Here is a 15,428-nt window from a genome sequence, read left to right as displayed (position 1 = left end):
ATGAGTGTTTGTCCTTTGTTTGCTGAATGAACAGACTGACAGGTCCTTTCTCTGCAAGTGACGTTCTCAGTTGATGTGGGAGAGGTGCCTGTTTCCCTAAGGCAATAATTCACTCAAAACTGAAATGTTTATTATCTGTTATGTAAGTTGAAACACCATTGACATGGGTGTGTAATACCATTTATTCAAAACCTGCTTGTGTCCATGCAGCATGTGTTTTGAATCCAAATACATGGAAAGAAGTGCAAACAATTTACATTTACACCAGTTTTGTTGGCTAAATCTTCACTGAAACCATCATGTGTTTGCTTAATGAATTTACTCACCTGACATCATTCCCTTTAAACAAAAATTACAAAATTTAAAAAAGAAGTGCACTGACAATTTCCAGAATTGACTTCCACACTTGGTATCAATCTGTGATCCACCACAGAACATGCCTGGGACTCTGCAGGCACTGGATGTTAATAAAAAAACATATTTCATCCAAGCTCAAGTGCATTTCTGAGTGGTTATGATAAAAATCTGTAAACCATTTTGCAGCCACTTTGTGTTTCCTGACATTCAGCAGACACATAGGGAGAAATCTATCTTGCATGGAACAGAGATATTACTTTCTCCACAGACAGCAGTCCCAGTGGGCCACTATGCAATGCAAAAGGTGTGGCTGAAACCACAGATATCTCAGTGGTCAATAACTATTCATATCCCAATGCATCAACTTGTACTGTAGCAAACAAATTAACTTTCACTAAATGGAAACTGACAAATTTCATTCAGAGAGATCAGTGAGGAGAAATCAATACCTAATGTAGAAGTCGCTGAAGCAAGATGAGATAAAAAAATAAAAATAAATTACAGCTCTTCATTACGAGCTAAATCTTGGGCGTGCTCTGAGTATCACAGACTGATGATGTCCAAGCGGCTGGATGTGGATGTTCATCATCAAAGCAAAGTTACAAACTGCTTTGCTTATAAAATATAAATAAATGAGGAGGAAACTGTCTCCAGTTGATTCTCGGTGCTCAGGAGGCTTGTCCACAGACTGGAATCTCTTGGTTTTCATGCTCAGTGGGGGTAAACTGTTATCTCCCATTGCTCACCTCATGTGGTTTTGTGGTGGGAGCATGAAGGGCTGCAGCCCCGTGCATGTGGACATGTTCACCGCACTTAATGTTTCTGCTCAGCAATGTTGTTCCAGAGCTGATTTTTACCAAACAGCCTAAAGGATAGGGTCACAATTTTTCAAACCTTAAAACAATAGACAGGTGTCCATTTGAACATATGAATAGGTTTTACTTGCTATAATTGCTCCTCCTGTTCACACTGACCATTAAAAGATCCCCTCCTAATGCACTTTAAAGTGCGAGTGATTAGGGACAAAATCCACAGCCCTGATTCTGTGCAAAAATACATTCTGAAGTTCATCTTCAGTTTCAGCAATCTGAGTTGATTAAATCCGGTGGATATCTGCCAAAGTTACAGTGGTTTTAGTATAAAATTACCTCCTTGTGTTACTATCCCTCCTCCATATGTGTGTGAGTGGGTGAATGGAAAGTAGTGTAGAAGTTCTTTACAAGTGCAGACCATTTACCGTTTCTTCTCCAGGAAACTTCAAAAAGATTTTTTTAATCTCAGCAGATCAGACCCCGTTTTAAAACGGGGTCTGATCTGGTTGGAAAGAAGCAATTTAAGTCCTCTAATGGCAAAGAACCATTGATGGAACAGCATGTGAGTAACTATGAAGCAGGTCCTAACTACACAAAATTCAAATGCAACTGAAACAATGGTTATACTTCTGAAAACATAACCTGTCCAAGTTAATTCAGCTGAACAGTAACCGCAACACTCTGCATCTTTCAACCTCAATCAACATGACAACGCGCACTCGGTAACAACCAGTGCTGTCATTTTTCACTCTGCATTTCTTGGCCAAGGAATCATTTTCTTTGGGAACCATCACTCGTCAAAGTGACTGAGCAGTGACTGTATGGACGTAAACTCCACTGGGCTTGAATGACACCGTCTATACTGGAGTATCAGCTGTGTTGTGGATTCTGTGTGCATGGCTGCTCCGACTCCACACCACTGGAGCTGGTGCTTATTCACCCACTTTATTAATTCAGCCTCACTGCACCCTTCACTGTCCCCCGCAGCATATAGCTTCTCTTTAATCTGCGTTATTAAACGAACTGTGGTGAGCCATGCCACTGTATCTAAGTGTGTTATGAAGCTCTGCTTACTCTTAATGCTTTAATGGGTTTTGCAATAATGTAGGAGTTCTGTAGAAGTATTGATAATCCTGTGATGCATTCTATGTCTGAACTACGCTGTGCAACACAAGTCAAAACCTACTCCTCTTAGAAAAAGCACTTTTTCTGTATTTATTGATTTAAGGAGACTGAACATAATAAAAGTAATTTAGTGGTTGTGGTTGCTATAATGGAAAATAAATGTTTACTGTATGACTTATGATCAAAGTATAAATAAAAGGGATGGACAAAATACAGACAGCCTAGTACAATCCAATAAAATGTTCTCGAAATGGCCGATATCACTTTGATGGCCACGAATCAGTTGCGCTAGCTCAGTTCAAATAAAAGACATTTTTTAATCAGGCTTATTTATACCAAACAGCATGAATGCAAATTTCCCAAGTTGGACATGAAATGAAAGTAAAATTAGCAGGATTAAAGGGGCATTCGTTATGCTCACCAGGGTGCCAGGATTTGATTTGGGTTGGTAGCCTACATACATGGGGCTGAGTGATAAAGAAGCAGAGCCTGGTGTCATGGCTGGTGGCAGGACAACAGGACCCAAGTGCAGACACACAGGCAGCCTGGTGCAATGAAGATACTTTGATAGGACACAGGGTGAGAGCAGGTTTACAGGCGGACGGGTGGACAGGCAGGAAGGTGAGACACCAGGGAACTAAATACAGGTGGCAAGAGTCCACTGTATAAACTAACACAAAGGGAAACACGCTGAGACATGAGTTGTATAGAAAACAGAAAACGTCAGTGTCCCTGTTCATTTTAAAATGAATAGTCCAAAGATGTCCTCGTGTCTGTGTCTTTCATTGTCAGGTGCTTTTGTTATTTTTAAATTGTTGCATAATTGTACGAGGCCTTATTGTATTAGGAGAGCTTATAATGTATATGTGCTTCTAATAAATCACCCTTTTAGTACATTCACTGTTTGAACGGCAAACTGTGGCTACGGCGTTTGAAACGCGAGTGCCGACTCCGCCTGCCTAAGAGAGTTTCGGCGTACGCCGGGTGAAATTCAAAGTGCTCCCTTACGTGAAAGGTGTTTCCGTCAGCCCCTCGACTTACTGCGCATGTCAGAGGACCAAACAAATTTTTGGCGCGGTGCGTAGATTCACCTGTGTTGGATTATCGAGTTATTTTGGTGAGTATTTCCAAATGTAATAACTAATTAACTGACTTCAGCGCGGTTAAAAATAGCCGAGATGTCCGTCTTTCTTGCTGTGGTTACTTTGGGAAGTCCAGCTCATTTTTGTTAATTAGAAAGGAAAGGTGTGTATTTCGCTCAGGTGCGGAACATCAATGCTGACTATTGAACTGTAGCTTGTTGTTATCATGCCAGTGTTTTCTCAGTAGTAATGAACCCTAACGTTAGTCCTGCCCTGGAGCTGGAAGCTAAGTTAGTAACAGTGCGCCTGATGTTATTCTCTCTCCCTCCACATAGAGATCACAGACTGGTTAACATGTAGTGAGATGCATTGACTGACCCAGTAAGATGACAGGTGAGTTCAGCCTTTGATACCTGATCAGTGCATCAAACATACATTTGCACAGATTTCCTGTTAGCTGTACCTTTAGATGATTACAGTCTATCCCTGAAAAGATTTAGTGTGTGATTAGTACTGGTGATTAGTAATACTAGTAATGTATTAGCATACATTAGAGGTCAGAGGTCACCGTCAGCTTCTCCAAAAGATAACTGCTGTTCTGACGATATTTTCAGAATCACCCAAAGACTTCTAAATATCTGGGTGAAAAAAATATTTTCTGTGCTGCACGATAACAAAGACTTTTAGCCTGTTCCTGTCTGGGTAGCTGGTGGGCTGCCATCTTTGTTTTGATTTGGAAACAGAAGCACAACATGAGAAATGAGTGAAAAATCAATTTTATCGTTCAGTGCACAGAATATTTTTCCATCCAGATGGTTAGAAGGGGATTCTAGAGATACCTTCAGAACATGTAAGTGGTTTTGAACCACGTTCTGGGTTTTTCAAACATCAGCTCTGAAATGGTCTTTTAGGGAAACCAGTGGTTACCTCTGCGACTCATTTGTATGCATGTACCATACATTTTTATGCATGTACCACATAAATAAAAATGCCGTGGAATAAATGAACTTCTTGAGAAACAAGTTTTTACTGTAAAACAAAAAGTGCCACTGTTCTCAGGTTTCAGCTCTGTTCAGGGTGCAGATGAAATCATAAAGGATCATATTCAGTGTTCGTTTGTCAAAGGCAAACGCATTTCAGTCTCATCCTGTTATTTCACGAGGTGACTTTAACTTGTGAAACACCAAGCCTTTCTCTTGACATTGATTTACACCTACTGCTTCTCTTTGTCGCACGAAGAAAAAAAATATTCTGTTGGTCATGTACCTTTAGATGCCCTGGGAAATGATTTCTGTGAATGAGTGAGAAATCTGATAGAACACAGTGACAAAAGAAGGAAAAAAAAATCCTGTCTGCCTCGTTTCAGGAATATGCTCTTCCTCAAATCAGCCCCAGTGCAGGTTGTTAGCTCGACTGCCTGTCAGTCCATTCAGAGCACTGCAGTCTTCCCTCATCAGTCAGATGATGAGTGCCAGACAGTTGTCAGTGCACAGGATGTGATGTCATTTTTCTAATAGTCACTCGTTATGTCTTTGCAGGCAAATGCTCCCTGGGGGAACTGCACCAGTGTTCCTGTGACCTGATCAAAACCTTCTGCAGCACCAGAAGTTGTCTGAAGAAAGAACATCATCATCATCGTCATCATCCAGGCCGTGTTAGATGAGGTATGAAATGGTTATTTATTTTGCTTGCTTGAATTGTTTTGTGTTACTATTTAGCTGCGGGTTCATTTGACTGCACGGTTGTTTCTCTAAACTTGAAAGCCTGTCACTCTGCACCGAAGGTTATTCAAATGAGAAATATGTTCAGTCTTCATTAGAAACCAGCACACACAAGGTCAGCCTGTGTTTTTTTTCACTGTGTTGTTACCGACATCAGGAGAGAGTTAAGTTGTCAAAGTATTACTGTACTTGTGTGATATGGTTTTCTTGATTGCATTGGTTAGTTCTTTTGTGTGATTTTTCTTCTCTCCATCTTTGGGTGTCTTTGTCTCTTTGTCTTTGTCTCTGTGCTCGTTAGAATTGTTGGTTGCAGTAGTATTGATTAAAATAAACTCCCTTAAGGTCATTCAGATTGTTCTGCTAGTGTAGAAGAAACATGTTCTAATTTCATTATAAAAAAATTCCAGTCCGTTATTTAGCTGTTACAGAGCTGCTGTATTGATTCCCATTGTGTTGCGCAGGTGTTTCTACCAGTTCATGTTCAGCAGGTTTCCTCAAACTTTGACTTTGTTGGCCAGTTGGAGAAGAGCTGTTATATCTGATGGCTTGAGACTTCATGTGCTTGGTTAACACTTTACTAACAAGTAAATACAAGTGGTGTGAGCGGGATTTGCCAGTCCATGTTCTTAGGAAAAATGTGGGAAAAATGTAGTGGACATTGTGCGAAACTGTCCTCGAGAAAGTTTTTGAAAAGCACAAAAGTTGTAAACCAAGTATTGCTGTGGATAGTTTTCCACAACTCAGTCTCTTACGATTTTATCATTTGGTATAAAACTCGGCATCATGGAGCTGTAAATGGGCCCTTGAGTGGAGCCCTTGAACTTTGTTTTACTCCCCCCTCCCCAGGGGTCACTGCTAATTAGCTACAAATCAGTGTATTCAGTATGGCATCTATTAAGAGAGTAATCCATTCTTTATTCATTACATTCACAAGGCCACGGTCAAAATCCAGTGAAAAGGACTGTTGTTGAATGCAAATGTTAAAGGCAAGAAAGAAAAAAGAGCTGACAAATAAGAAATGGAGAAGATGAGTGCACTGCCAAACAGGAAAAAAAGACCTCACCACACTCTCTGGTGGTAAAAATACATGCATCTGCTCTACTGTACATTTATAGTGTGATGAACATCTGGGCACGTTAGAGCCAATTATAGTCCACAGCCATTTTTTGCATGGTTATCTCATTTAATGATTATCTCGTTGCTGAGCTCCTGTGACTTGAGCGAGCATGAGCAGTGATTATTACCTTATCTCAGTGTTGTTGACGCGTCTGTAGCTTTAAAATTCATCTTATGAAGCAGTGAGATTCAAAAGTTGTCTTAATGCCGTTGTCAGTGTCTGTGGTTCATTTCTCTGCTGTCAGAGGAGAATGGCCAGACTGACAAATCTGCAGAAATTATATGATGCAATCACATCAACATGGACCAGAATCTCAAAGTAATGTTTCCAACCTCTTGTGGAATCCATACCACGGAAAAATGAGAGAAAAGGGAGGGACTACTCAGTATTATTGTGGTGTTCCTAACAAAGTGCTCGGTGAGTGTTTGTCCTTCACAGGTCACAGAATATGTGAAAATTGTTTTTTGCCTTTTTTGTTTAGAGAGAAAGCCCCATAATGCATCACGCCAGGCAAAGCAATAAGCAGGTAACACAGATTTCAGAAGGACATTTGTGAAGGTCGGCAAACCGGCTCCAGAGGGTTTGGCGCATTTGAAGAACACAACCTGTTCTGTGATGTGCTGCAATTCTCTGTGTCAAAACATGAACAAAAAGACGAGTGTGAATCTCAGTTTCTGGGACATCTTATGTACGTACATATTACTTATTGTACTTACCTAGAATAAAGGTTTTCTATGATGGCCTTTAGGAGTTGAGCTTACCACCTCCAAAACTGCCTAGTGTGATTCCATCTAATAAAATGGAGGTTTTAGTTTTCTATGGGCAGAAGCAGAGTATTCAGATAAAGCCTTTGATTTTCCAATGCTTCTCCTTTTTATAAATGTAGATGGCGTGAGTAGCTTGTCAGACATGCCTGCTAAGGAATTAATTGAGCATTAGGGCCCAGTGAACAGTGGCATAAATAGTGTTTTACCTGGCGTTTGTTTCTGGGCAACATTTCTATTTAAACTAAATAAATTTTATTTGACCACAACAAGTCAGCTGATGAAAGGAAAAACTAAAACGGAGGATTTACTAAGCACCAGAAACTCAGCTCTGTTCCAACTTGAAACTTTGAGATCTGACACATTACCTGCATTTGGAAAAGCAGGCGATACGAGCCTGATGGAGCATATGCGAAACATGCTGCTCGCTCTTCCATCGGTGGAAAATATTAAAATGAATGCCAAGAAGCTCGATGTTCTTCCAGAGCTGAGATTTTTTTGATGGCAGCAGGTCTTCTCTTTATTGCGATTCTTTTGCATTGCCTGTGCCTGATCAGTGCCTGACTGAATCATACTGTTGTGCAGGCACATTAATTAATGAGCTCTGACAGGAAACATTTCAAACAATAGAACAAGGGTTGATCTGGAGTTTTGTAGTGACGCATTTCAGCTAAAACATTAATAAATGTACACCACTGAAGTGTGGTCTTTGTTGCACATGCTGCTATTAATAAAATGTCCTAATTTCTTATATGGTTCTGACATGGCACAACCCTGTGTGAAAAGCACTTAGACAAAACCTTTTTATTGCTGAGGGTGAACACGTTTCCTGTGATATATATCCTGTGGTACAGCTGCTGTACATCTAAATGGAAATCTCATTCTTCTTTCATCGCTCATTTGAGGAGGCACACTGGGGTCTGTAAGTGAGGATAATGGTGAATATATGGACGTGGTGCGTACCTGCCGGGAGGGTGACATCACCCCTGACTGTAAATTCACTGCGGCTCGATGTCGACAGTATATAATCCCACAGCAAGTAATTTATGCTCCCTGAATGGCTGAAAGGAAGCCGCTAATCGTAGCCTAAAGAAAATGGATTCACATTTCATTGTCGAGGTACATGTTGAAAGAGGTAATTACACAACAGCTAAATATGTCGCTGAATTGATCCCATAATAGACTCGAAGTCGTATGGAAGCTTGTGGGATGTAGCGCAGGCTAAATGGCTCATATTCAGTGATGACATATTTTATATCAACTTTGATAATGACTATAATGTTTGACTCTTAGCTAAATATAGACATGTCTTCATTTCTCCCGGAGTTTAATCTACGTTTCCACTGTCCATCAGTATGCTGCTCCAAACAAGCAAGGTTTTCACAGGAGCTGTTTTACAATTGAGCTTTTTTTTTTTTTTTTTGCTGGTTTACACTCTGTGTAGAGGGATTGTTTTGCACAAAATGTACCCAATTGCACAGATGTTGAGGGTTCAAAGGTCAGAAAACTTCTTGCAGGCAATCCCTAGAGTAAGTTGTGACTTTTTATTACAGATTTTTAGTCATTTGCCCTGTTATCTGAGTTCATTTTGTTTAGCAAGTTTTTATCACTGGTTCTGCTGAAAAGTGTTGCAAAATGCTGATGGTTGAATAGAACAATAATTTCTGTTATATAGTGAATCACACAGCTGTGCAGGATCCCATTTGTTGTGGCATCTCAGTGCAGTATCTGTGGGCTTGGTTCTAATATCTGCTCATCCAGCACAGTTAGCTGCTGCCTCTCCAGATCCTCCATCTGTCCTGGCACTCGTCCCCCAGGGAAGCTGGTTGGTTCGTGGCAGCAGCTTTCCCTCCTCCTCAGCATTGTGGTTTGATTCATGCAGCAATAACGAATGGCTGACGCGTAATGAAACGTTGTTGAAAATGCTGTTGTTAGTTGTATTTTGTGGCTCCATGCAGATATATCCGCTTCAGCTGTTTTGTGACTGCGGTAGCCTTCTGTGGCACAGTTCTTATCACAATCTAATAACAAAGAAATAGGGATGTGGTGATGTTGGGCCAACAAATCCTTCCTGAGTTTCCAGTTTCCGTTTGAAAGCACAGCCTCTCCAGGGTCAGCCTGAGGAACCAGCAGTCAGACGTGTGTTGCTTTGCTGCACTGCCTTTGTACAACGCACTCATGTTTCTTTAAACCGTAGGGCAATAGTCATCGACTCTATTAATTAACCAGTGTTGTTATTTAGACTATCTAGGCCAACAGTCACACAAAAAATAAAACTATATTAATGAGAATACAACCCAGAAAATCTGCTGCTAGCGTGGTTCCAGGGTGAGCCGCATTGATCAGGAGATCCACCGCTTTGGACCAGACTACATTATCTAGTCTACCAGAGTGCCATGAAATCTTATGAATAAAGGACCTTTTCTTCTTGATCCCCCATAAAGTTAGCATTCGTGGTTTTAATGTCTCAACAGCTGTTGGATGGATTGTCAACATTCATGTTCCCCTTAGGATGAATCGTGTTTATTTGTCTTAATTTATTTTTCATCTAGCACTACATTAGGGTCAAGATTTTAATTTGTTTTTGGTGTTTATTAGTACTTAGCAAATGTTAGCGTGGTATAGTATCTGCTTTTCTTAGTCAGGCTTACAGGAGGCTAGAACCTGTCCCAGCATACGTTTAGCTTGAAGCAGAGTACACTTTGGACAGTTTACCACTGTGTCATCGTTCCTGAGTCTGTCACATTTACCCATGCACAGATGGACGGTGTAGAGATTTCAGTATAATCTGAATGTCTTTGGACTGGAAGGAAACGGGAGCCCTGAGAGAAAGCCTGTGCAGACAGAGAACATGCTAACGTCACACAGAAAAACAAATTTGGGTTGATTCCATTCTGCTGCTCCTGACAAATGGCAGCTGTCTTTGTTACTGAGGCACCAGGTGGACAAAGGCCACACTACTGGATTGTCTGTGTCAGGGGATTTTAAATCCACCAAGGCAGAAAAATGTTATTTCAGTCAGACTATTATGGTAATTAGGGTGTAATGGCTCTATTCAACGCAGCTTGTATTCTCAGACAGCCATTTCATATTGTGAAGGGCAGACAGAACTCTGTGTTAAGGGGAAAAATAGAGCTTACTACCATGGCTCAAAACTTTTTGTCACGTTTTATGTGCACACACAGCAACAAGGACTGCAGCTAACGATTATTTTCATCAACAATTTCTGAATTAAATTTAATGAATATTTTTAGTTTAGTATCTAAAGTGATGAAAATATCCATCATCTGTCTCAGACACCAAGGTGACATTCTCATATTGCTTGTTTTGAATGAAAAAGTCTAAAAATAGGAAATTTAAGGCAGGATGATTTTTTTGTGTTTGTGTACCTGCAAAGGTGTGTTTTTGTTTTGTTTGTTTTTTTTTTGTCCATTAACCTCCACATGGATGTCTACAAGGACACCAGCTTGCCAACCAAAATGTATAATCCCACACACTGTATGCACATACTGTTTGTTGGTTTTTTTTTTTGTTTTGTTTCGGGGTTTGCAGTGCATCCTATGAGGGTAAAGTGGAAATTTGTTCCATCTGACCAAGTCGTCTTCAGTGTTTTTCAGAAATGGTGTGAAATTAATGAGCCCTAGTGAGCTGTCTGCATATTTATAATTCCTCTTTAAAATAATACACAGACACACTTTAAAGTTATGAAGAGAATGGAGTATGGAGACATCCTGTGCAGTGCAGACAGAACCAGATGCGGGCCCACTGTTGTCTGTGTCCAGCGAAACAGGACTGTTACTGTGATTTAAAACTCAGAAAAGCAGCAAATTCTCACATTTGAGAAGCTGGTTGTTTCAATATTCATCATTTCAGCACCGATGGTGCGTTAGATGGCTGAAAAATCAGGAAATCAGGGATCTAGATCATGGATGTTTGAAAGCTGGATTGGTGGTTGGTGTGTTTTCAGTTTGCACTACAGCAGCTACTGCTGAATAGCAGACAGCTGAGCGTGCTGCGTTACATGATTGCACGGTGAGACCTGCTGATTATCAGCTCATGTGGGAAATGCAAATGGCACCAAGTCTCTTCTTAATCATTTGATATGGGCTGTTTTTTTTAAAGTCAGTGATACATGAACACGATACATGTTTATCCCATGAGAAAAATATTTGCCATGCCTGTAAACACTACATTTATCTCTTTAGATCGTGATCAGTGAAACTGAGCAACCTGAAGATTTCAGTTGCTCTCTCAAGGCTTATAAATGAGACAAAATGGATGGTTGATTCATTGCATTGCATTGTATGTTTCCTTTTTTTTTGGTGAAATATGAAGGAAATGACTAGTAATTATTTTAATTTCTCTGCATTGGATGTTATCCGGATGCTGTCTCTTTCCTGTCAAATTGAAAGTCTTCATGTCGTTTTGTGCCGCTGCTCTCAGCCTGACTGTATCCTGTTGACACCATAATGAATTTACTCAGCACTCTGGGTTAGGGAATATGTTACAGATGTAGAACAACTCCTTCACAACATAGTGATGTGAATTAGTTTTTATTCCCATTTGTTTGATATTAACATTGACATTATCTTATCTCCATTATCTTATCTCCAGCCAGGAAACCTGGTTTGAAGTCAGATTCTCTCACACTTTAGGTCTATTCCTTCTGTGCCTGATTTTTTTCTTTTTTAATTTAGTTTTGAAGATTGTCATAGAGGCAAAGCAGGAAGTTGTTACCCCTAAAAACAGCCAGTGCTCTGTAGACAGAAGTTGGAAAAGTCATATTGACGTGTTTAACAGAAAATAAACTGGGAAGAATGAAATGAATTAGAACATGCCTCATGAGATCATTCAGTTTTTTTTTTGGTCTACCACTTTCTTTTTGCACCGGCTGTGATTTTGTGTCCGCTACACCAGCTGCCTTACTGTAGCTGGATCTTCCCAGTGAAGCCTCCTCTCTCAGGAAGATCCAACAATCCAACTTCCTCTTCTTTTTCTTTATATGATCCAGCTGGACTTGCTCTTTTCACAGTTAGCATACAGTACGTCAAATTTGCAGCCAGCTTTTTAGAAAACAGTCACAATGTCTTAGCAATCCGCCATAATCTGTGTCAGCGTCTCACATGTCCTGTTGATGTGGAGTTGAGCAAATTCATATCCGTGGTGTCTGACTACAAGAAGTGTATAACATACAGCAGCCAAGCTACACTCTTTTGGCCAATTAAGCATTTTTGATTTGAAGCTACCTTTAAGAAATATCTTTTTGCAAAATACATGCAAAGATGAAAAGCTAATTAGCTGCTTCTAAGCACTATGGGCTGCAAAGCTCTGTGTCCACAGTGCTCTAACAAGGCCCCAGGAGTTAAGAACAGTGATCAAAGATTCATCTGTAGATCTCAGCAGACATTGAACATTTTTATTGACAAAGAATTGGACGAATTACTGTGAAATGCAGTGTGGTGCATTGTTTCTTTGAGATGTTCTCTTTTGTCCTCACTGAATCAATTACTGTGCCAGAGAGAGATTTTAGTACTTTATTGTTAATGAGTTAAGTCCAGTATCTTCATTTATGACCATTTGGACATTTTGCTGTTTACAAGAACATAAATGCACCCTCTCACAGTTTGGGCACATTGAAATATCTCTTGATACAAAGGCAAGACAGAAATGAGATTGACAATTTTAAAAAGCATACACACAACCACATTTTTCCCCCCGTTGATTCAACACTCTACAGATCAAAGCCAAAAAAAAAGGACGTTTTAAGGAACTATACATTCAGTGACCAGAAAAATTGAGCCTCTGCTGCAGCAAAAGATCATCCGTTCTCTTTCTTTAACTTCATTTGTCAAGGGATTTCTTTTGAGTTAAAAAAAAATGTGAGCATGGCAGACATCAGAGTAGGAGGCAGCCCTTCCTACTCAAATGTGGGAGACATTGGAACATTTAATACCTGGTGGTCAAAACCTTGATGCCAGAGCTCAGCATTAGAACAGCGCAGGTTCTTGCACACATACACACAAAGCATATTTGACATCCAGCAGCTGAGTACTACGTTCAGTAAAACAGATGATACCTCTTTTCTAAAAAACATTGCATCCTGTTACAGTACGCAGACATCCAAGGAATAGTTCAGAGAACCGACATGTAAAATAATGTCAAGGAGTTTGCCACCATAATACTCTGCCTTGGCCATGAATTACTAAATCCGACATTTTTAACACCAGGATGTTGCAGGAACCTTGTTTTCTCTGCCACAATACTTTAGAGGTCTCCTTAGGGGCCAAAAGTGGTCCAAGGTGGTGCTAAGCCATAAACCATAAAGAATCTCTCTTTTCCTGGTCACTGAACATATATAAAGAGAGAGGGAGCAGAAAGACAGAAGGCAAGCATCAAGCTTTACAGCTTTATGGACCTAGAAAAAAGGAGGACATGTCAAAAAATAGAGACACTGTGTCAGAAGTTACTATTTCCTGCTCACAACACAGACTGTATAGTTTGTTAGTTGGTGAACTCGTAAAACAGAATGGACATTTTTCTGGTCATGGCTTTGCTGAAGGATATTTCTGTTTTGGCAGGTGGTGCTTTGACAGTAACCATCCCTGGGATAGTTTCAGTACCCTTTAACAAGATCTGCTAAGTCTCACTGCACAACTGGACAACAACTGTAGTATAAAAGGGCAAACGCAAATTAGTAGACTGTATAGTCAATAGTGATTCTGTAATTTCAGATGCAACCTCAGTGTCACCTCTGCTGCTGTGGAGAAAATGACAAATTTGGATCTTTTCTCATTGTCAAAGTGATCATAAAATGCTTAAGAATAACTCTGTATTTGTTAAAAACAAACAATACAGCTACAATATATCTCATGTATGATGGAGCAGAGTTCACTGGTTCACAGAACTTGAAAGGAATGACTTTCAAGAAAAGAAAGCACCACGTTAGGATGAATTCAGTGCAGAGATACTGCTCTCATCAGCTCTCACCATCGTTATCATCACAGCAGAGGAACAAAATGTTTGTTCCAGGCAACATCTCTTAGCAAAAACTACAGTAATTTACAATAAACATTAGCGTAAATCTAGTGGTTGCTGTGTAGCCACAAGAAATTTTCATGAAGAATAAGCAACATAAATATTTATGTTGCTTATTCTGTGTTGGTCATCCTCAAAATAGCTTCTACTTATTCATAAATGCTTGATTTCCAGAGTCATCTCCCTACTGGGTTGACAAAGAGGATTTGGCTGGAATGAGTCACTATGTGCATCATGGTCGTGTGTTTTATTCCATTTTTGTTAACCCGGGTGAATCATTCGCTGACATTTACATGAACTGTGATTATCAGAGTATTGACCTTCTTCTGAATAAAACTTTTTTTATTTTGATTAAGCCGTTTATTTGTTCTGCTTGTTAAATAATAACATTAACATTCTGATTTACATGATATAAGGTGTTTCCCAGTTAATAAGTGTTATTACTGTGACTGTGGAAAATCCTCGGTATTGATTAGTTGTGCTTATTCAAGATATATTAAACCGCAGATGCCCAAACTCCAAATCTTGCTCACACTGTATGACTAACTAACTCTCAATGGTGAGACCAACATTAAACCAACCGCAAACACACATTTAACAAAGGAAGTCAATTAAAAAACTGCCTACCTTTTTCTTTGGTCACTGGCCATGGTATGAGAGCAACAATTAACAAATTCTGTGCATTGCTGACATAATGGTCCGTCTACATTTCATCGCAAAGTCATGGTTACCTCCTGTATTTTGCCTCATGCTTTTATGCTAGCTGTAAGTTAATTTAAGTTAGTTTTCACAACGTTTGTTTTAAGCGAGCAACCACAGTGAGCTGCGACCTGTGTGGAGGGAAAGAACGCAGCTCTTGAACCAGTTAGTCGGTGCAGTTGGGGTCCCAGGGCAGACGGCTTCAGCAAAACAACGCTGGCTCGGTCTGCAAAAAACATAGACCCGGGCTGTAACACAGTGTCAATCAGCAAAGTGTTGCATTGGCTAATCAAATACATGCAACTGCACTTTCCTGGTGCATGACTTTGTAATTTCAGTGTTGTATTTCTGTTGTTTACCTCGTGATCATGGTGACAAACAAGAACAACAACAGTTGCAACATGACAGTAAACTGTTGTGCAGTGTTTTGGCATCTGATCAGCCTTTAGACACATTTGTGTGTTACTCCAACTGGACAGCCTGGATTATATGTCCACTGTTTTAACGCCTCCAGTCTAAATCTGTGATAAGGCAGATCGTATGTTGTCACGCAGTTAGATTTCCATGTGTATAACATCAACAAGGTCAGAAACATAATCAGAAAATGCTTTTTCTTACTTGGTTTCTTGTGCATTGTGTTGCCCGCATCAGGCTAGTGTAAGTCCTTTTGTGTAAATATTGTCACAAGGCCAACTTTGTATTCCACAGTGTATCAG

The 15,428-nt window shown here is 40.0% G+C and overlaps 1 protein-coding gene across 1 annotated transcript in view; it reads left to right on the top strand.

Annotated features, from left to right (window-relative positions):
* Positions 1-10,285, top strand: part of adamts3 (ADAM metallopeptidase with thrombospondin type 1 motif, 3) — a 136,404-nt gene extending 126,119 nt beyond the window's left edge. Inside the window, exons 23-24 of the transcript XR_005894322.1 lie at positions 6,869-6,872; positions 10,275-10,285. The gene's annotated coding sequence lies outside the window, so the exon portion shown is untranslated. The remainder of the gene's footprint in view (positions 1-6,868; positions 6,873-10,274) is intronic.
* Positions 10,286-15,428: the final 5,143 nt, after the last annotated feature.

This window comes from Toxotes jaculatrix, chromosome 7, assembly GCF_017976425.1.
Source record: "Toxotes jaculatrix isolate fToxJac2 chromosome 7, fToxJac2.pri, whole genome shotgun sequence".
Lineage (NCBI taxonomy): Eukaryota > Metazoa > Chordata > Actinopteri > Toxotidae > Toxotes > Toxotes jaculatrix.
The sequence above is the reverse complement of the archived record's forward strand: the minus strand, read 5'-3'. Positions and strand labels throughout refer to the sequence as shown.